Below are 23732 nucleotides of genomic sequence, written 5' to 3' on the forward strand. Positions count from 1 at the left end.
ACCAAAATGAACTACTTCACACTTATCTGGGTTGAACTCCGGCTGCCACTTCTCAGCCCAGTTTTGCATCCTATCAATGTCCCGCTGTAACCTCTGACAGCCCTCCACACTATCCACAACACCTCCAACCTTTGTGTCATAAGCAAACTTACTAACCCACCCCTCCACTTCCTCATCCAAGTCATTTATAAAAATCATGTAGAGTAAGGGTCCCAGAACAGATCCCTGAGGGACAGCGCTGGTCATCGACCTCCATGCAGAATATGACCCATCTACAACCACACTTTGCCTTGTTCTGGATCCAGGTCTGGATCCACAAAGCAATGTCCCCTTGGATCCCATGCCTCCTTACTTTCTCAATAAGTCTTGCATGGGGTATCTTATCAAATGCCTTGCTGAAATCCATATACACTACATCAATTGCTCTTCCTTCATCAATGTGTTTAGTCACATCCTCAAAAAACTCAATCAGGCTCGTAATGTACGACCTGCCCTTAACAAAGCCATGTTGACTATTCCTAATCATATGCCTCTCCAAATGTCCATAAATCCTGCCTCTCAGGATCTTCTCCATCAACTTACCAACCACTGAAGTAAGATTCACTGATCTATAATTTCCTGGGCTATCTCTACTCCCTTTCTTCAATAAAGAAACAACATCCCCAACCTTACAATCTTCCAGAACCTCTCCTGTCCCCATTGATATAACCATATAACAATTACGGCACAGAAACAGGCCATCTTGGCCCTTTTAGTCCGTGCCGAATGCTTACTCTCACCTAGTCCCACCTACCTGCACTCAGCCCATAACCCTCCATTCCTTTCCTGTCCATATACCTATCCAATTTTTTTTTAAATGACAAAATCGTACCTGCCTCTACCACTTCTCCTGGAAGCTCGTTCCACACAGCTACCACTCTATGAATAAAGAAGTTCCCCCTCGTGTTACCACTAAACTTTTTGCCCGTTAGCTTTCAACTCATGTCCTCTTGTTTGAATCTCCCCTACTCTCAATAGAAAAAGCCTATCCACGTCAATTCTATCTATCCCCCTCATAATTTTAAATACCTCTGTCAAGTCCCCCCTCAACCTTCTACGCTCCAATGAATAAAGACCTAACTTGTTCAACCTTTCTCTGTAACTTAGGTGCTGAAACCCAGGTAACATTCTAGTAAATGTTCTCTGTACTCTCTATTTTGTTGACATCTTTCCTATAATTCGGTGACCAGAACTGTACACAATACTCCAAATTCAGCCTTACCAATACCTTGTACAATTTTAACATTACATCCCAACTCCTGTACTCAATACTCTGATTTATAAAGGGCAACATACCAAAGGCTTTCTTCACCACTCTATCCACATGAGATTCCACCTTCAGGGAACTATGCACCATTATTCCTAGATCACTCTGTTCTACTGCATTCTTCAATGCCCTACCATTTACCATGTATGTCCTATTTTGATTGCACCTCACACTTATCAGCATTAAACTGCATTTGCCATCTTTCAGCCCACTCTTCTAACTGGCCTAAACCTCTCTGCAAGCTTTGAAAACCTACTTCATTATCCACAACGCCACTTATCTTAGTATCATCTGCATACTTATTAATCCAGATTACCACCCCATCATCCAGATCATTAATGTATATGACAAACTACATTGAACCCAGTACAGATCCCTGAGGCACACCACTAATCACCGGCCTCCAACCTGACAAACAGTTATCCACCACTACTCTCTGGCATCTCCCATCCAGCCACTGTTGAATCCATTTTACTACTTCAATATTAATACCTAACGATTGCACCTTCCTAACTAACCTTCCGTGTGGAACCTTGTCAAAGGCCTTATGTAAAGATGTAAAGATCATCATCAGAGGCTCAGCAATCTCCTCCCTCACCTCCCACAGTAGCCTGGGGTACATCTCATCTGGTCCTGGCAACTTATACAACTTGATGCTTTCCAAAAGCTCCAACACATCCTCTTTCTTATTATCTACACACTCAAGCTTTTCAGTCTGCTGCAAGTCATCACTACAATCACCAAGATCCTTTTCCATAGTGAATACTGAAGTAAAGTATTCATTAAGTACCTCTGCTATTTCCTTCAGTTCCATACACACTTTCCCACTGTCACACTTCATAGGTCCTATTCCTTCACATCTTATCCTCTTGCTCTTCACATACTTGTAGAATGCCTTGGGTTTTCCTTAATCCTGCCCGCCAAGGCCTTCTCTTGACCTCCTTCTAGCTCTCTTAATTTCCTTTTTAAGCTCCTTCCTGTTAGCCTTATAATCTTCTAGATCTCTAACATTACCTAGCTCTCTGAACCTTTTGTAAGCTTTTCTTTTCCTCTTGACTAGATTTATTACAGCCTTTGTACACCACGGTTCCTGTACCCTACCATAACTTCCCTGTCTTATTGGAATGTACCTATGCAGAACTCCACACAAATATCCGCTGAATATTTGCTGCATTTCTTCCGTACCTTGCCCTGAGAACATCTGTTCCCAATTTAAACTTCCAGGTTCCTGCCTGATAGCCTCATAATTCCCCTTACTCCAATTAAATGCTTTTCTAACTTGTCTGTTCCTATCTCTCTCCAATGCTATTGTAAAGCGGCCAGTGAGTGAGTGGGCCAGTGAAGCAGTGGAGATTGGAGGCTTTGACTCGAGAGGCTTCGATGAGAAGAGGCGGAGGATGAGTTTGCTCCCAGTTAGTCTTTGCGATGTCTCCTGAGACGGTGTTGTGCCTCTCCTGTGAGATGTCTTGGGGGAGCTCCCCTCTCCCGCAGAGTCACATCTGCCAGAAGTGCTTGCGGCTGGGCGATCTGGAAGACCGAGTGAGGAATCTGGAGCAGCAGCTGGATGACCTTCGACTCATAAGGGAGAATGAGGCAGTCATAGATGAGGGCTACAGGGAGGTAGTCACACCTAGACTGTTCGAAGCAGGTCGTTGGATGACAGTCCGAGGGGGGAAAGCGAAGGAGAATAGACAGGTAGTGCAGAGCACCCCTGTAGCCATTCCCCTGAATAATAAGTTTACCGTCCTGGATGCTGTTGGCAAGGATGACTGACCAGGTGTGAGCCACAGTGGCAGGGCCTCTGGCACTGAGTCTGACCCTGTGGTGCAGAAGGATGGGACGGAGAAGAGGAGAGCTGTCGTCATTGGAGACTCTATAGTCAGGGGAGCAGACAGGAGATTTTGTGGATGTGAGAAGGAAACCTGCATGGTTTGTTGCCTCCCCGATGCCAGGATCCGGGATCTCTCTGACCGGGTGCATGACATCCTGGTATGAGAGGGAAAGCACCCAGAAGTCGTGATACATGTTGGGATCAATGACATAGGCAGGAAGAGGGATGAGGTCCTGAAGTGTGAGTTTCGGGAACTAGGCAGAAGGCTGAAGAACAGGACCTTAAGGGTGGCGTTCTCAGGATTGCTGCCAGTGCTACGTGATAGTGATGGTAAGAGTTGGAGGAGATGGCAGTTGAATGTGTGCCTGAGGAGTTGGTGCAGGGGGCAGGGTTTTAGATTTTTGGACCATTGGGATCTCTTCTGGGGAAGGTGGGACCTGTACAGATTGGATGGGTTGCACCTGAACTTGAGGGGGAGCAATATCCTTGCAGGTAGGTTTGCTAACATGGTTTGGGAGGGCTTAAACTAGTTTGCAAGGGGGATGGGACCTGGAGCGATAGAGCAGTGAAAGAAGTGCATGGAGTAAAGCCAGATCTAACATATAGAGAGGCTTTGAGGAAAGAGAAGCAGAATGAAGGGTGTAAAGGTAGTAAGGTAGAAGGGCTAAAGTGTGTGTACTTCAATACAAGAAGCATCAGGAACAAAGGTGATGACCTTGCGGGTGTGAATTGGGATGATGTTTTTTCAGGGAAATATACTATGGACATGTGGTTGATGTTTAAGGATCTTTTGCAGGATGTTCGGGATAAATTTGTCCCGGTGAAGAAGATAAAGACTGGTCGGGTGAAGGAACCATGGGTGACAAGTGAAGTGGAAAATCTAGTCAGGTGGAAGAAGGCAGTATACATGAGGTTTGGGAAGCAAGGATCAGATGGGTCTATTGAGGAATATAGGGTAGCAAGAAAGGAGCTTAAGAAGGGGCTGAGAAGAGCAAGAAGGGGGCATGAGAAGGCCTTGGCAAGTAGGGTAAAGGAAAACCCCAAGGCATTCTTCAATTATGTGAAGAACAAAAAGATGACAGGAGTGAAGGTAGGACTGATTAGAGATAAAAGTGAGAAGATATGCCTGGAGGCTATGGAAGTGAGTGAAGTCTCAATGAATACTTCTCCGGTATTCACCAATGAGAGGGAACTTAATGACGGTGAGGACAATATGAGTGAGACTGAGGTTCTGGAGTATGTTGATAATAAGAGAGAGGAGGTGTTGGAGTTGTTATAATACATTAGGACGGATAAGTCCCCGGGGCCTGATGGAATATTCCCCAGGTTGCTCCACGAGGTGAGGGAAGAGATTGCTGAACCTCTGGCTAGGATCTTTATGTCCTCGTTGTCCACAGGAATGGTACCGGAGGATTGGAGGGAGGTGAATGTTGTCCCCTTGTTCAAAAAGGTAGTAGGGATAGTCCAGGTAATTATAGACCAATGAGCCTTATGTCTGTGGTGGGAAAACTGTTGGAAAAGATTCTTAGAGATAGGATCTATGGGCATTTAGAGAATCATGGTCTGATCAGGGACAGTCAGCATGGCTTTGTGAAGGGCAGATCATGCCTAACAAGCCTGATAGAGTTCTTTGAGGAGGTGACCAGGCATATAGATGAGGGTAGTGCAGTGGATGTGATCTACATGGATTTTAGTAAGGCATTTGACAAGGTTCGACATGGTAGGCTTATTCAGAAAGTCAGAAGGCATGGGATCCAGGGAAGTTTGGCCAGGTGGATTCAGAATTGGCTTGCCTGCAGAAGGCAGAGGGTTGTGGTGGAGGGAGTACATTCAGATTGGAGGGTTGTGACTAGTGGTGTCCCACAAGGATCTGTTCTGGGACCTCTACTCTTCGTGATTTTTATTAACGACCTGGATGTGGGGGTAGAAGGGTGGGTTGGCAAGTTTGCAGACGACACAAAGGTTGGTGGTGTTGTAGATAGTGTAGAGTATTGTCGAAGATTGCAGAGAGACATTGATAGGATGCCGAAGTGGGCTGAGAAGTGGCAGATGGAGTTCAACCCGGAGAAGTGTGAGGTGGTACACTTTGGAAGAACAAACTCCAAGGTAGAGTACAAAGTAAATGGCAGGATACTTGGTACCGTGGAGGAGCAGAGGGATCTGGGGGTACATGTCCACAGATCCCTGAAAGTTGCCTCACAGGTAGATAGGGTAGTTAAGAAAGCTTATGGGGTGTTAGCTTTCATAAGTCGAGGGATAGAGTTTAAGAGATGCGATGTAATGATGCAGCTCTATAAAACTCTAGTTAGGCCACACTTGGAGTACTGTGTCCAGTTCTGGTCACCTCACTATAGGAAGGATGTGGAAGCATTGGAAAGGGTACAGAGGAGATTTACCAGGATGCTGCCTGGTTTAGAGAGTATGGATTATGATCAGAGATTAAGGGAGCTAGGGCTTTACTCTTTGGAGAGAAGGAGGATGAGAGGAGACATGATAGAGGTGTACAAAATATTAAGAGGAATAGACAGAGTGGACAGCCTGTGCCTCTTCCCCAGGGCACCACTGCTCAGTACAACAGGACATGGCTTTAAGGTAAGGGGAGGGAAGTTCAAGGGGGATATTAGAGGAAGGTTTTTCACTCAGAGAGTGGTTGGTGCGTGGAATGCACTGCCTGAGTCAGTGGTGGAGGCAGATACACTAGTGAAGTTTAAGAGACTATTGGACAGGTATATAGAAGAATTTAAGGCGGGGGGTTATATGGGAGGCAGGGTTTGAGGGTCGGCACAATATTGTGGGCTGAAGGGCCTGTAATGTGCTGTGCTATTCTATGTTATAAAGGAGATAGAATTACGATCACTGTCTCCAAAATGCTCTCCCACTGAGAGATCTGACACCTGACCAGGTTCATTTCCCAATACCAAATCAAATACAGTCTCTCCTCTTGTAGGCTTATCTACATATTGTGTCAAGAAACCTTCCTGAACACACCTAACAAACTCCACCCAATCTAAACCCCGTGCTCTAGGGAGATGCCAATTGATATTTGGGAAATTAAAATCTCCACCATGACAACTCTGTTATTATTACACCTTTCCAGGATCTGATTCCTTATCTGCTCCTCAATATCCCTGTTACTATTGGGTAGCCTATAAAAAACACCCAGTAGAGTTATTGACCCCTTCCTTTTCCTAACCTCCACCCACAGAAACTCTGTAGACAATCCCTCCATGATGTCCACCTTTTCTGCAGCCGTGGCACTATCTCTGATCAATAGTGCCACGCCCCCACCTCTTTTATGCAGTGCATTGAGGAAGACAATAACAGAATGCAGAATAACATGCATCAGCTATATAGAAAGAGCAGGTAGGCAATGAGATGCAAGATCATTAGGAATACATACGTTAAGACCCAGGGCCAGACTGGATATAACCCGTGTTATAACAGATTGCTGCACCATTGGTAATGACTTTTGCATCCTCACTAGCTACAGGAATGGTAACAGAAGACTGGAGGGTGGGAAATGGTATTTCTTTGTTCAAAAAAGCAATAGTTATAATCTTGAGCAATATAGACCAGTGAGTCTGACATCAGTGGGGGGCAAACTATTGGGAAGGTTTCTTAGAGGAGAGGTTTGTGAGCATTAGGAGAAGCATAGTCTGCTTAGGGATAGTCAGCATGGAATTGTGAGGGGCAGATCATGCCTTATGAACCTAAATAACTTTCTCTAGGAGGTGACAAACCTAACTGATGAAGGTAGGGAGGTTGCTGTGATGTAAATGAATTTTAGTAAGGCATTTGATAAGGCTCCACATAGAAGCACACACAAAACCCAGAAGGAACTCAGCAGGCCAGGCAACATCTATGGAAAAGAGTAAATAGTGGATGTTTCAGGCTGAGACTCTTCATTAGGACCACACAGTAGGCTCACTCAGAAAGTCAGGAGTCATGGGATTCAGGGCAACTTGGCTGAGTGCATTTGGAATTGGCTTGCACACAGAAGGCAGAGGGTGGTAGAAGATGGAGTGTATCCTACCTGGAGGTCCATGACTAGTGGTGTTCTGCAAAGATCTATTCTAGTACCCCTGCTCTTTGTTAACTTTATAAACAACTTCAATAAGGAAGCGGAAGGACGGGTTAGAAGGTGGCACAAATGTTGGTGGGGTTGTGGATAGTGTAGAAGGTCATCATAGATTACAATGGATTGACAGGATGCAGAGCTGGGCTGAGAAGTGGCAGATGGAGTTCAATCCAGCAAAATGTGAAGTGATACACTTTGGAAAGTTGAACTTGAAGGCAGAGTACAGGATTCTTAGCAGTGTAGAGGAACTGAGGGTTCTTGGGGTCCAAATCCATCAAATCTATATACCCCTTAAAGTTGCCATGCAAGTTGACACGGTGGTTAAGAAGGCATATGGTGTGCTGAACTTCATTAATTGTGGGATTGAGTTCATGAGCCATGAGGTAATGTTATAGCTCTATAGAACTCTGGTTAGACTACACTTGGAGTATTGTGGTCAGTTCTGGTTGCCTTATTATAGGAAGGATATGGAAACTTTAGAGAGGGTGCAGAGGAAATTTAGCTGGATGCTGCCTGGATTAGAAAGCATGTTTAATGAGTCAAAGGTTGAGCAACCCAGGGCTTTTCTGTTTGGAGAAAAGGAGGTTGAGAAGTGACTTGATAGAGGTGTTTAAGATTATGAGAGGCATAGTTAGAGTGAGCAGCCAATGCCTGTTCCCAAGGGCGGCAATGACTAGTACATACCTTCAAAGTGATTGGAGGAAAATAGAGGGGAGGTATCAAACGTACATAGAGAGCGGTAAGTGCCAGGAATGCACTGCAGGGAATGGTAGTAGAGTTAGATACTTCAGGGAAATTTAAGATACACTTAACTAGGCACATGGACAGAAGAAAATAGTGGGCTATGTGGGAGGGAAGGGTGACTTTGACCTTGTAGTAAGTTAAATGGTCAGCACAATGCAGTTGGCTGAAGGGCCTGTACTACGTTGTTCTGTTCAATGTTCTATCATAATGAAGTAGATTGTGAGGTCAAGAATCCATCTAAATGTACTTGGGAACCATTGAACAGTCTTATAATAGTAGGGATTATCAGGAGCTGACACAGCAAGGGGAATTGAAGTTTGAGGCACATCTGCCATGAGCATGTTAAATGGTGGGGCATACTTGAGGGACCAAGTGGCCTAATCACTGCTCCTACTTCCTTGAGTTTGTTTTTTTAATAACCAAATATTGAATATTTGTAAGCTGTATATTTGTAAAGTGAAGAATACCTGCATCTCTCTTTCGCTTTCTACAGATATTGCTAGACCTGATAAATGCCCCAGGTTCTTATCTTTGCTTTGGCTGCCCATTCCAGCTAAGTTTGCCAGAATTAACAACAGCACCAAACTTTTTCTCTACCCTAATCTGATTTTTGGAAGAAAATCAAATTCATTTAAATTGGGTTACAGTTAATAAATGATAAAAATGTCACGTGTTAGGCTTCCCGAGTTCAGGGTTAAAATACTCCACTTCTGCAGTTGTTGCACTCCCAGCTGTGTAATCGGGTTGTTGCGTATTTACTATTTCAATAATATTTGAGTAATCTTGTATATATATATATATTATTTGATAAAGCATTCTTGTTCATTTAATTACAGGAATATGTAAAAATATTTTGAAATTACAAAACATAACACAAGTCATTGAGAATATAAATCACAACATATGGACCATCAAACTGCACCTATGTCATGAGAATTAATTCAATAATTCAGAGAATTACATACAATTTTGAAACAGATTGTTTGTCCTAGTTGGTTTATACAGTGCTTATGCCACATGCTGCCTATACTGTACATCAAATCCTATTATAGAGACCATTCTAAGAATGGAATTGATGGGGTTACTCAGGGCTTGCATAGATTCAATGGGCCAAATGGCTCTTCCTAAAGTAGGTAGTAGAGGCATGAAAGAAAATAATATGAAACCATGAAAGACTGCACACTGTCCTCTAAATGGCATTCAACTAAGGTATGATACAGGTTTAACACTACTTTTATAAATTCTCATAACTTCAAATAACAATTCTCCGACCTTGGCTGCAGATCACTCAAGTACAAAAGAAAACGATGTAGTACTTGAATTGTCTGAAGTATGAGAGAACAAAAAATCCTTTAAAATTAAATTTAATGCAGGAAATTGTCTTAGAATACTTTTCTGAAGAGAACAGAAAACTAATTTGAGTTAAATCAATGTCTTATGGCAGCAGACATTTTATGATGCCAACTTTAAAAAGGTTTGAAAGCTTGAAATGTGCCTGCAGAAAGCTCTGCTATGTCTTTTTAATGTTCTCATTTATTTCAAGGACGTTTTTTTGCCAAGCTTTCACTTTAGCTGAAAAGCTGGAAGCATAGGGAGCTGGTTGATCTTCTGATCCAGCAGTGAGTACTGTTTTGACATAAGCATCGATATTTAGGAGCTTCATACACCCATTTATATCCTTGGTTAACTTTCAGAATTAGGTGGTTTGGAGTTACTTAACTAGCTATCATCTTGGTTACTGGATTATTTCTTCCACCATTCTGTTTTGGGTGCCTTTCCTACTTGATAAAGGTTCTGTTGCTTGTAGGTAGTGAGTCGAGCTGTTGCTGACTTGTATGCAAATAGTTTGGTTCTGAGCATGGAAGGATTGGCACGGCTTCCTCCTGGCATTGAAGATGCCTGGTAGAAAAAGTAGAGGACATTCAGAGCAAAGCAGCTACCAGGTGAGTGCGTTCAATGAGGGAGAGAAAGGCTCTTATCTACAGTGAAGGAGAACACAGTATCTGTTGGGAGTTCAGGTGACACAATGGCACTGCTAGAAGAGCTGCTACCTTACATCTCCAGTGACCTGTGTGGAATTTGTATGTTTTCTCTGTAATTGTATGAGTTTCCACCAAATCATCTGGTTTCCTCCATATTCCATGTTCCATCTGACCATGGGGTCAGTGTAAATTGCCCCTTGTGTAGGTAGATGATGGCATTGGAGGGAATGTGATGAAAATGCATTGTAGGGAAAATTGGAATGGGAATACGATTTCCCTGACACACCATTGTCTAAATGAGTTGAATGGATTCCTTCTATGTCTTAAGGAAAACTGGAACAAATTTAAAAGGGGCTGAAAGGGCAAGTTTTTCCACGCAGAGGATGGTGGCATAAGGAACGAGCTGCCAGAGGAAGTAGCAGAAGCGGAACAATTAGAAAATTAAAAAATAGACATGTACACGGATAAAAGATGTTTTATAAGCTAAGCACGGGAAAATGGGACTGGCTTAGTTAGCCAACTTGGTTAGCATTGGGAGTTGAGCCAAAGGGTCTGTTTTCTGTAATGTATAGCTCTTTGACTCAATGGCTCTACTGGTAGAGTGTGTTATACACATAGCTACCCAGAGTAATGATAGCATCAGTTTAAACTTGCAAGCCAACAAGTTAAACTTACATGACAGTCTGAACTAGTGTAGAACCTTGATTTTGGGTGAATGCCATGTTTGTGTTTGAAAATAGATACCCTTCACAGTTGGGTCCATAAAACGTTAAGGCCATAAAATATATGAGCAGAATTAGGCCATTTGTCCCATCCAGTCTACTCTGCCATTTCATCATAGCTGATCCATTTATCTATCAGCTCCAATCCTCTGCCATCTCTCCTTAACCCTGCATGCTCTGACTAATCAAGAATCTATCAACCTCTGCCTTAAATATGCCCGATGATTTGGCCTCCACATCTACCTGTGGCAAGGTATTCCACTGATTCAGTACTCTCTAACAATTCCTCCTCATCACCATTCTAGATGGATGTCCTTCTATTCAGAAGCTGTGTCCTCTGGTCTTAGACTTTCCTGCCAGAGGAAACATCCTCTCCACATCCTCTCTACTGAGGCCTTTTAACATCAAAGTCCACAGGCATGCTGCCAAAATTTCTATAATTCCCATGTTGTAGATAATATGCTCCAAACTATGCACAAATCCCTTTGCCAGTTTTGTGCCTGACAAGGTTGGTGGTGTTGTGGATAGTGTGGAGGGCTGTCAGAGGTTACAACCAGACATTGATAGGATGCGAAACTGGGCTGAGAAGCGGCAGATGGAATTCAACCCAGATAAGTGTGTGGTGGTTCATTTTGGTAGGTCAATTATGATGGCAGAATATCACACTAATGGTAAGACTCTTGGCAGTGTGGAGGATCAGAGGGATCTTGGGGTCCAAGTCCATAGGGCACTCAAAGCTGCTACGCAGGTTGACTCTGTGGTTAAGAAGGAAAACAGTGCATTGGCCTTCATCAATCATGGGATTGAGTTTAAAAGCTGAGAGGTAATGTTGTAGCTATATAGGACCCTGGTCAGACCCCTCTTGGAGTACTGTGCTCAGTTCTGGTCGCCCCACTACAGGAAGGATGTGGAAACCATTAAAAGGGTGCAGAGGAGATTTACAAGGATGTTGCCTGGATTGGGGAGCATGCTTTATGAGAATAGGTTGAGTGAACTCAGCCTTCTGTCCTTGGAGTGACGGAGGATGAGAAGTGACCTGATAGAGGTGTACAAGATAACAAGAGGCATTGATCGTGTGGATAGTCAGAGGCTTTTCCCCAGGGCTGAAATGGCTAACACACGAGGGCATAGTTTTAAGGTGCTTGGAAGTGGGTACAGAGGAGATGTCAGGGGTAAGATTTTTACACAGAGAGTGGTGAGTGTGTGGAATGGGCTGCCAGCGGCAGCGGTGGAAGCGGAAATGATAGGGTCTTTTAAGAGACTCTGGGATGGCTACATGGAGTTTAGGATAATCAAGGGCTATGGGTAAAGCCTAGGTCTAAGGTAGGGATATGTTTGGCACAACTATGTGGTTGAAACGACCTGTATCATGCTGTATGTTTTCTATGTTTCTATATTTAATACCCCAAGCTCGATGCCACTCTGGCAAGCATTCAAGAGAACCAAGCATTTATGTCTGTATTCTCTTCAATCTGCTTTTATTGCCTCATCCTCAGGAGACCTAGTGGTGAGCTGGCATCTGCACTCTGTCTGAAACACACTTGTTTTGCAGTCTCTCCATATCTAGGAAACAGTCACCTACGCAGTCTATGAATAGCAGGCAATGTCCGTATCTGAGCTAGTGGCTGTGAGTGTGATGTCAAAGGATATTATGTCTTTATCTTCATAGCTATTCTGCTCTCCCATCATTGCCTTGACAAACAGCAGTTCTTAGGTATTGAAAAGCGAAAAGGGACATGAGTATAGGAGTAGTAAGGAACAGGATATAAGAGGGGCATACTTGTTAAAACAACAGCTTCTCAGTCAAAAGAAATTATCAGGCATTGGAGAGATAAATGTAAGAGGTGAATTAGATTTGAGAAAACTGATCTTCTATGGCTCCTTTGTCTCCTCAATATGAGGAGACAGATCTGACCTCCCGATCTCTTCAATAGTTCCTTTTGATTCCTTTGAACAGAACAGAAGGAAAGTGTTTCAGTCAATAAACACAAAAATGTCTGCAGATGCTGGAGATCCAGAGCATCACACACAAAGTGCTGGAGGAACTAAAAAGGTCAGACAGCATCTAGGGAAATGAACAAACAGTTTAGCTATCTTTCTTCCCCTCCACCCACCTTTTTATTCTGATGTCTTCCTTTCCAGTCCCGAAGAAAGGTCTTGGGCTGAAACATTGATTGTTCATTCATTTCCATAGAGGTTGCCTGACCTGCTGAGTTTCTCCAGCATTTTGTGTGTGTTGTTTCAGTTAACATTAATTTCTCAACAGATGTTGTGCTGAGGATCTATCCAAGAAATACATTGTTTCTCCCCACCAAGCACTCCCAAACCCCCGTGTAAGGTCTTCCCAGTCCTTTTCCATTAAGACACTAAGAGGAAGCAAAGAAGGAATATTCTGGAAGGCCAGGGTTGTGTCACAGGCAGAATGATTCCATCAAACATTCTTCATGCTTTACACAGCACATCTGGCTGTATCAGAGTTGCTTTGTTAGAAACTCGTGATCCAAAATATAAAGTCACAACATAGTTGAGGATGAGTGCAATGGCCATGGGATTGATTTCGATGGCACAAAATTACTACGCCGAGCCAATGGCTTTTAGGACCACCTGGTAAGGGAAACCATTGAAATAAAACTAGAGGAAAAGAATTTTAACACAAAGATCTCACTCTGAGTAAGAACTGGTATTCAATAGTAAACAAGATGGGACAGCGGAAACCTGACTGGATGAGGTCTAACTAATCAGGAGGAATGGATGACGGGGGTATAAATACCACCAGACTAGACATGCCCAAACATTATCCCTGATGAAGATGGCAGTGTCTGTCTTTAAAACATCTGTTAAAATTGATACCCGTACCTGGCTGGAAGTCCGAAAAGTGTTTATTTGTCTTAGGCACGTATGTTGAGCTCAGGTGCCTAAGACTGCACAGTACTACAGTGATTTTATATGACGCACTGTTCTGCTGTCAGAAAAATAAAACAAGTTCCATGACATTCTGTGGGTGAGCGATGACAAACATGATTTTGATACGGGTCTGTGCTGTGGCCTGAGGGTGGAACGGAGCAATAAGCATCAGAGAGGCATTCTGTAATGATCAGTAGACCAATTGTTTGGAATCAAATTACCTTGCGTAGTGTCTCAGAGCTGGATGTGTCTGCACCTGCATTGTCACCCCCAGCCCCAGCTCCCCTGGCATTGCATTGCCATCTGTCCCACTGTACACGTGTGTGTGTGTGTGTGTGTGTGTGTGTGTGTGTGAGTGTGTGTGTGTGTGTGTGTGTGTGTGAGTGTGTGTGTGTGTGTGTGTGTGTGCGTGTGTGTGTGTGTGTGTGTGTGTGTGAGTGTGTGTGTGTGTGCGTGAGTATGTGTGTGTGTGTGTGTGTGTGTGCGTGCGTGAGTGCGTGTGTGCGTGCGTGAGTGCGTGTATGTGTGAGTGTGTGTGTGTGTGTGTGTGTGTGTGTGTGTGTGTGTGTGTGTTTGTCTGTGTGTCTGTGTGTGCGCGCACAGTACTTTATATTCCCCACATGTCCGTAGGGAGAAAATTGCAGGTTGTAGAGGAATAGAACAAAATCAATCCATCTTTTGCTCACTGACTCGCAGTAATTGCATTATTGTAAAACGAAATCTGAACAAACATGGAACTAAAAGGAGGAAAGGGTAAAGTGCTGATTCTAGCTTGTCTGAGTGATAAATGAGCTGAATGATTGGTTTGTTGTATTTGCTGGGTTCAGAAAAGACAAAGACTGGAAAAGAAATTGTTTTGCTGACAATAGTTTCCCACTTAAACTAATATATGAAGAAGAACCTCACTGAATGAAATCACAAAATAATTGTATACAACATGGCTACTTCTAATGATAAAAAAATTATTCTTATAACCTTTATGTGTCATGCAATGCACTAAAAAAAATCAACTTACACGTTCTTTCAAATTTGTGCCTTTTACAGAGAATTCTATGAGAGAAAATCATTTCTAGACTGTTATTTAGCAGTAGCATGGGAGTTAATACAACAATATTAAGCTAAGGGTGTTCTAGAGTATGGTGTTCAATTCCATCACCATCTCTATGGAATCTCTGTTCATCTTTCCCATAGAAGGCGTGGGTTTTCCCCATGTGCTTTGGTTTCCTCCCACAGTTTAAAGTTTAAGTTAATTGATTATTATAAATTGTCCCATGATTAGGTCAGGGTAAAATTGGGGTTGTGGGTTTGCTGAGGCTGCATGGATCAAAGAGCTGGAGGGCCTACTCCAAGCTGCATCAATCAATAAGTAAGTAAGTAAGTAAACCAGCTACCCTACAACACCAGAGTCCTGGGCTGATCCTGACATTGGGAATTGCTGTGTGGAGTTTGCACGTTCTCCCTATCTGTGTGTATTTTTTTTCACTTCTGAGAACTTAAAACTCCTTCCACACTGCAAAGATGCACAGATTGGATGGTTAATTGAGAAATAAAATCTGAAATGGGTTGATGAGATTGTTGGGGAGAATAAATAAATTTGGATTAATGTAAGATTGCTTGTATATAGATGGTTGATGCTCAGTGTGAACTCAACAAGTGAATGGACCTGTTTCTATATTGTATCTTTTTATGTTGTCTTGATCAATCTGTCTGCTTCTGTCATACTATAAGATTCTAGATATACATTCCAATTATTTTGTAATTATTAAACATGATTTCCTTACAATTAGCACTGTCAAAATTGAAGTTAACCTTCTCATCTCCAACAAGAACAGAACTGACCAATTTTCATTTCCCAAAAGGTTTTGTCCTAAACAACATGCATTCCTCATAAAGTCACAGAGTCATAGAACATTGCAGCACAGAAACAGGCACTCTGACCAAAATTTGTCCATGCCGAACGTTTATGTTGCCTATACCCATTGCACTGCACCTGGACCATAGCCCTCCATTCCCCTCCCATCCAAGTACCTATCTAGACTTCTCCTAGATGTTGGAATTGAACCTGCTTTTACCATTTCCACTGGCAGCTCCTTCCATATTCTTACCACCCTCTGAGTAAAGAAGTTCCACATCATGTTCCCTTTAAATACTGCACCTTCCACCCTTAACCCATGGTCTCCAGTTCTAGTCTCACCCAACTTTAGTGGAAAAGCCTGCTTGCATTTACCCTGTCAGTACTCCTCATAATTTTATGTATCAAATCTCCCCCTTAGTTTCCTGCACTCCAGAGAATAAAGTCCTAATCTCTCTAACCTATCCCTATAACTTAAGTCCTCAAGCCCTGCAACAATCCTTATAAATTATCTCTGTACTTTTTCAATCTTATTGATAGTTTTCCTCTAGATAGGTGATCAGAATTGCACATAACACTCTAAATTAGGTCTCACCACCATCTTATACAATTTCAACGTAACACCCAATTCCTGTACATAATGCTTTGATTTATAAAGGCCAATTTCCCTTCAACCCTATCTACATGTGACACCACATTCAAGGAATTATGGATTCCTAATCCCAGATCCCTCTGTTCTACCACACTCCTTAGAGTTTTACTGTTCAGTGTTTAAGTCCTACCCTAGTTTGACATCCCAATGTCAACTCTTCATGCTACTGTGCATGAAATTTCATCTTCCATTTTTCAGCACACTCTTCCACTTGATCCAGATCCTGCTTCATGCCTTCATTGCCTTCCTTGCAGTCCACTACGTCCCCAGTCTTGGAGTCATCCACAGGTTTGCTGATCCAGTTTACCACTTTATCATCCAGATTATAGATATAGATGACAAACAGCAATGTACCCACCACCAGTTCCTGCAGTACATCACTAATCACAGGGCTCCAGACAGAGAGGCACGCATCTACTACCACTCTCTAGCTTCTCCAGTCAAGCCAATTCTGAATCCAATTTACTACCTCATCCAGAATGCCAAGCAACTGAACCTTCTCGACCAGCCTCCCATCTGGGACCTTGTCAAAGGGTTTTCCAAAGTCCGTGTTGATAACATCTATTGCCTTTCTTTATCAACTCTCTTGGTATCCTCCTTGGAATACTCTATAAAATTGATTAAACATGATTTACCATGCACAGACAAGCTGACAAGCTAAACAGATCCTCTCTATCTAAATACTTCTATATCCTGTCACTTAGAATACCTCCTAATAGTTTATTCATTACTGATGGCATGCTCTTGTTTATTCTTAGAGCCTTCTTGAGAAACAGAACAACATTTGCTATCCTCCAATTCACTGGCACTTCACCCATAGCTAAGGACATTTCAAATACATGTGTTGGAACCCCTGCGATTTCAGCACTAGCCTATCACAAGCTCTGAGGGGACACCTTGTAGGGGCTAGAGATCTGCCCATCCTAATTTGCCATAAGACACCAGATGATTTCTCCTCAGTAATCCACTGTAATCTCTCTTGTGCTCTATATATTTCTCTTTCTGTCTATTCTGTTTACTATTAACAATAATAAATCTGTAAACAAACATTAAACAGGGGAAATCTGCATTCCCCTATTCTAGTCAAATAATTATATTTTTCCCACGGATCAGAAAAAGCTGCAGAAAAGTCCTGCCAGTTATGCCACTGGCATTTAGGGCACCAATGAAGGTCCTCTGCTCAGCTAGTGTTTAGGGTTTTCTTCATCGTATCAGTAGCTTCCTCTCGGTTTTCACTAGAGTCAATCATACAAGTCCTGGGTAGAGACTCAGGATAAACATTGCACTCAGATGGAGAAGAATTCTTCATTACTGTTTCTATAACAATTCTGGCTCCACCTCTACTTGGCCTGTACACCTACTGTGCTAGGAAACTTTCCTAGATACACCAAACAAATTCTGCCCCACTTAAACCTTTTGCACTAAGGCAATGCAACTAAATATCAGGGAAGTTAAAATTTCCCATGATAACAATCCTGGTATTTTTGCACCTTTCAAAAATATGCCTACTTTCTGCTCCTCAGAGTCGCAGTTGCTACGGGGTGCCAATAGAATACTTCCATTAGAGTGGTTTTTGACTTCCATCCACACTGGCTCTGTGATGGATAATCTCTCTGTGATGTCTTCCAATTCTGCAGCTGTGATAGTATCCTTGAATAGCAATGACATTCCTTCCTTCATCTGTTACTTCCCTCCCTTTCCTTTTTGAAACATCTAAATGCTGAAACATCAAGCAGCCAATTCTACCCTTGTGACAATCAAGTCTCTATAATGACCACAAAATGATCATTCCTTGTGTTGATCATGGTCTTATTTCATCACTCATAATACTTCTTGCAATAAAGTGAACACACTTCAACCTATCCAACTGATAGCATTTATGCCCTGTCCACTGACTATCCTCTCTCACAATGTTGCTGTACATTACATCTACCTTTACAGCAAATGCCCCATCATCTGAGCCAACATTTTGGTTTCCACCTCCTTGCCAACCTAGTTTAAACCCTCTCCAACAAACAGCTCGAGTAAACCAGCCCACAAGGACATTGGTTCCTCTCAAGTTCAGGTGTAAGCTGTACAGGCCATACCTACCCAAAAAGACCCCAATGATCCACAAATGGACAGCCTGCTGCCGGCAGCAACTCTTTGGCCAAACATTCGTCTGCCATATCTTCTTTCTTACTGCCACAGGTGCAATCCAGAGATTATTACCCTTGAGGCCCTTTTTTTTAGCTTCTTTCCTACCTTCCATATTCACTCTGCAGGACCTCATCCCTTCTCCTAGCTATTTTGTGTTGTCAATATGTACCATGACTTCTGGCAGTTTACTCTCACCCTGAAAAATACTTGATTTAAGATGTCTCTGATCCTGGTACCTGAGAGATATCATACCATCTGGGAGTCCTGTTATAGTCAACAGAATCCCCTGGCTGTTCCCCTAACCAATGAATAACCCCCCCCCCCCCAAATCACTACTGCTGTCTTGTTCTCCCCCTTCCCTCTGAGCCACAGAACTGGACTGTGTCATAGACCTAACTGCTGTGGCTTTTCACTGGTAGGTCAATTCCCCACTATCCCCTACTCCCCATGGGTAACTAAAGTGCTATAGTTGTTATTAAAAGAGACAGCCACAGGGGTACCCTGCTCTGACTGCCTATTCCCTTTCCCTTACCTAACAGTCACCCAGCTACCCTTCATCCTGCAACCCAGGTGTGACTGCTCCCTATAAGTTCTTTCTATCAATCCTTTAGCTTCCTGAATGATCCGGAGTTTCTTCAGCTGAAGCCCCAGTTCCTTAATGTGCTCTATAAGGAACTGCAGCCAATGCACTTCACTCCGGTGTAGTCATCAAGAAGTTTCCCTGACGTCCCACATCCAGCAAGAGGAGCATACCATTGTACCGACTACCATTCCAACTAATCTATCTGTGCAATAAGAAAGAGCTCTTACCACAACTTCATCTTAACCTCCACATGCAAATCATTTTCAGACTGCACGGCATGTTTATCCCTTGTGATTGAACTTGAAGGTGATATACTGTAGATCTTTCTGTGTTGCATAATTCTACTAGGACATTTATACTGCTGGATTCCTTTTGGTTTCCTGAAGCTGTTTATTTTCAGAGAGAATAGGAGGTTCACATTTGACCAGGGTCTTCAATGAGCATTAAATCTAACATACTTAAGATTGAGTGCTTGTCAGTTCTAACATTTTCCTAACAGTGATTTCCATCTGCTCTTTAACAGCAAATAAGATGCTCTACTAGGAATATGATTTCGCATTTTAAAAAATACACAGATATTTAAGTTCTGAGTTACACAAATAAAATTAGCTCTTCATAATATATGCAAGACAAAGAGATTATTCCTGTCTAAATTTCCACAGCTATATCTTCCTGATTGCTCCTTTATCACTGTGGAGTATTTAGATGTAAACGCAGGAATATTCCGCCCTTTAAATTGGCACAAGTGCATCTCAAATCCCGTTAAAAATCATGAAACTGAGCTGAAAAATGACAAACGACAAGGCACAGCTGGAGAGTCATATTGCTGCAAACACTTGAATAGAGCATCTGTGGCCAGCTGGCAGGGAAAGCTAAAGCTGTTCTGCCTATTTCCAGAAAGTCTACGGTAATTACGTTGTCATCTTTGTCAGAAAATGAATGAGTGGTTTAAAAGTCAGAAAGCAATCAAATATGATTTAGATACATTTATCATTCACAAAAAGTTTTAAGTGAATCTGGCTGAGAACAGCTTCAGGCCTGTTCTGAACCATGATGGTCATTTTTATCTTTAAGCATTTGAGGAATGAAGTTGCAAGCATTTTCTCATTCCATGCTTTTTAATTGTGAGTTCGAGGTCAAATGCAATGACGTGCACATAAAAATCATGCTGATAATCCAGAGGATGATCAAGGGGCTGCTGCATTGTCAGAGGTCCCTTTTCTTGAATGGAGTGAAGAATATTCCCTGGCCATATTCAGAGAGCAGAACTGATCATAGTTCTGTTCCAATATTTATACTTCACCAAGATTACCAAAAATTAGATCATAAAAATGTTTATTTTATTTGTGTGCAAAAGTTTATCCCATTCAATTTATTTTACAATCATGACTAGACTAAAAATGTAAATAATTACTGGCTGAACAATTTGAAATCACAGTTACTATATAAATCCAAAGTCTTTCTCTTTTCATTTTTGTCCATTTTTCCCAATTTTCCCACTAAGATCAAATGGTTTCAAAGGTACATATAATGTCAGAGAAATGTAAACAATACCCATCCTGAAATGCTTTTCCTTCGCAACCATCCACGAGAAACAGAAGAGTGCCCCCAAAGAATGATCGACAGTTAAATGTTAGAAGCCCAGAGTCCTCCCCAGCTCCCCCCTCCCCCACGCATAGGCAGCAGCAAAGCAACGCTCCCCACTCCCCCACCAGCAAAAAAAAGCATTGGCACTCACCACCGAGCATTCAAGCGTGCAGCAAAGCAACAGTAAAGACACAGACTTGCAGTACCCCAAAAATTACTCGTTCATCTGGTATTCAACATGCCATAGGTTCTCTCTCTCCTTGATAAAGGGGAAAGAGTTGTCTCCATTTCACAGCAAGAGTGGAAACATAACAAACAACTCGCTGATTTACAATGTTAAAACTCCCTTGCGTCGCACACAGCCAGAGATCTTCCATCCCCCACAACACACCGATTTCCTGCCAGGAGATCGACCTTCGATCCACCCATCTCCAGAACCACAAGGTCCCTATCTCTGAAGGCTAGCTAAGCTCTGAGGCCACATCCTTGGCATATCGAATAACGGCCAGTTGTCAAACCCCGAGAGTGTGTCCCATTCCTGCAAAGAACCAAAGTCAGTGTGTGACTCCAGGTCAGCGTCTTCAAAAGAACCTTGAAAGGGAAAAATAGAGATATTAAAGATGGAAATAGAGCTGTTTCTGAAGATGTAAGCAAAGGAGTTGCCGTTAGGCACCATTTCTCCTCCTAAAAGAAACAAGAAGTAAAATAAGTTTGATTTTTCTTTCCATTGATCAACCATATTCAATGATTTAGTTATTTCTTTACTTTACATTGTATTTATTTCTTTGCTGGATTATGCAAACCTAATTTTCAGACTGTGGGAAACTGCATGATAAATCAGCATTCCTGCATGCCAAAACTTGTTGCTACATGATAGACCACTGATAAACACCTTAACATTAAATCACAAGGTCTCAGATAACAGAGTGTGATATTAATCTAGTCTCCTGTCCAACACACTGATGCAATCACAAAGGAGCAATGCTAGTGCCTATCTTGCATTAGGGGTTTGAGAAGATTTGGTATGTCAATAAAGACTCCAGCAAATTCCTACAGATCAATGGCCAAGAACATTTTGACTGGCTGCATCACGACGTGTCAGGTTTATCATGGACACAACCTTCCCCACCATCGAAGACGTCTTCAAAAGGCAGTGCCTCAAGAAGGTTACACCCATGATTAAGGAGCCACAGCATTGAGGACTTGCCCTTTTCTCAGTTTACTGCCCCTAGGGAGACATAACAGAAACCTGAAGACCCACACTCAATGTTTTAGGAACAGCTTCTTCCCCTTTGCCATCAGATTTCTGAATGGTCCTGAACATATGAACTCTACCTTACTCTTCCTCTTCCGCACTAATTTATTTATTGTAATTTATAATAATTTTTGTTTCTTGCACTGTACTGTTGCCACAAAAACAATGAATTTCATGACAGCTGTCAGTGATAATAAACTTCATTCTGATTTTGAATGCTCAAACCTATTTAGTTGCTTTCCTTGGTCTCCCTCCACCATACTTGCTCTTATACCTTCTGCAATATTTATTTCCCATGTTATCTTGAAAGCAAACTTCGCACCATTTTGTTCAAATATGTTTTTTTAATGTTAAATTCTACAATGTCTTACTATTTAGTATACCATGGGCCACTGTCTTCTGCTCTTCCTCAAAGCTATTAGCCTTGACAGCCTTGTCATTCAGATCAATTTTCCTAATTTTATTTGGCTTGGGATGGTTAACATAAGAAGTGAAAAATATCATAGGGATCTTTTTTGCCGATGGGATTGACTTCTCTGTATATGGACCCATAGCACCTCCTCTCCACTCAGGAAGGCACAGCAGTGCCAACACTTTCTGAGGCGATTGAGACGTGCAGGGTTCCACGGCCCCATTCTAACAAATATCAAGAGTGTCCTGTCAGGCTGCATCATTGTGTGGTACAGAAGCTGCAAGACCCTACAGAGGATAGTAAAGACCACTGAAGATCATCGCAGTCTTCCTCCCCGTACTTTTGACATTTGCTGGGAGCATTGCAGTAGAAAGGCCCAAAGCATTGTTGAGGATCCCTACCACACAACCCTAAAGATTCTGATGCAATTGTGCTTGATATTGCATTGTGTAAACAAAAATATATAAAATATTCTAATTATTTATTAGCCAGATTCCATTTGACCTTTTAGAGTCCGGGAGAGTGGATTTTCTCAAGGTTGGTTCTTGATTTGCATTGAAAAAAATGGTTTTCATTTTTTAAATTTATTCATTTATGGGATTTGGGTGACACCAGCTAAGCCAGCATTTATTGCCCATCCCTAGTTGCCCTTGAGAAGAGCTGCCTTCTTGAACCACTGCAGTCCCTGAGGTGTAGGTACACCCACAGTGCTGTTAGGGAGGGAATTCCATGATTTTGACCCAGTGACAATGAAGGAATGATGAGATATTTCCAAGTGAGGATGGTGAGTGACTTGGAGGGGTGATGTTCCCAGGTATCTGCTATTCTCATCCTTCTAGATGGTAGTGGTCATGGGTCTGGAAGGTGCTGCCTTAGCAACTTTGATGTGTTTTTGCAGTGCATCTTGTAGATAATACACACTGCTGCAACTGTTTGTCGATGGTGGAGGGACTGGATGCTTGTGGAAAGGGTACCAATCAAGTGGGCTGCTTTGTACTGGATGGTGTCAAGCTTTTTGAGTGTTGATGGAGCTGCACTCATCCAGGTGAGTGGCAAGTATTCCATTACATTCCTGACCTGAACCTTGTAGATGGTGGACGGGCTTTGGGGAGTCAGGGGGTGAGTTACGCACTGCAGGATTCCTAGCCTTTGACCTGCTCAGGTAGCCATGGTGTTTATATGGCTAGATCAGTTCAGTTTCCTGTCAATGGTAACCCCCCAGAATGTTGATAGTAGGGGATTCAGTGATGGTGATGCCACTGAATGTCAAGGGACTATGGTTAGGTCCTCTCTTGTTGGAGATGGTCATCTTTGAAATTTGAAGGAGGATAAGCAATAGCAAATTCTGGCTGGGACACAACATTCTTCATATTGGCATGATTTATAAATATTCAGACAACAGGAGGTCTATTTCTGTCTCTCTCCCCTTCTTCAATCCCTCTGTTTCCATCTCTGAGATGGTTTCTATCTCTACCGATAACTTTTATAATCTTATTGGCTCTCACTGCTCTCTTGACTATATTTAATCCTACCCTGCCACCTGTAAAAATGACTTTATTTCAGTTGCAAACACGAGGAAATCTGCAGATGCTGGAAATTCAAGCAACACACACAAAATGCTGATGGAACGCAGCAGAGATGCTGACAAAGCACTGACAAAGGGTCTCGACCTGAAACGTTGACAT

The sequence above is a fragment of the Hemitrygon akajei genome, chromosome 15, assembly GCF_048418815.1.
Source record: "Hemitrygon akajei chromosome 15, sHemAka1.3, whole genome shotgun sequence".
NCBI classification, from domain to species: domain Eukaryota; kingdom Metazoa; phylum Chordata; class Chondrichthyes; order Myliobatiformes; family Dasyatidae; genus Hemitrygon; species Hemitrygon akajei.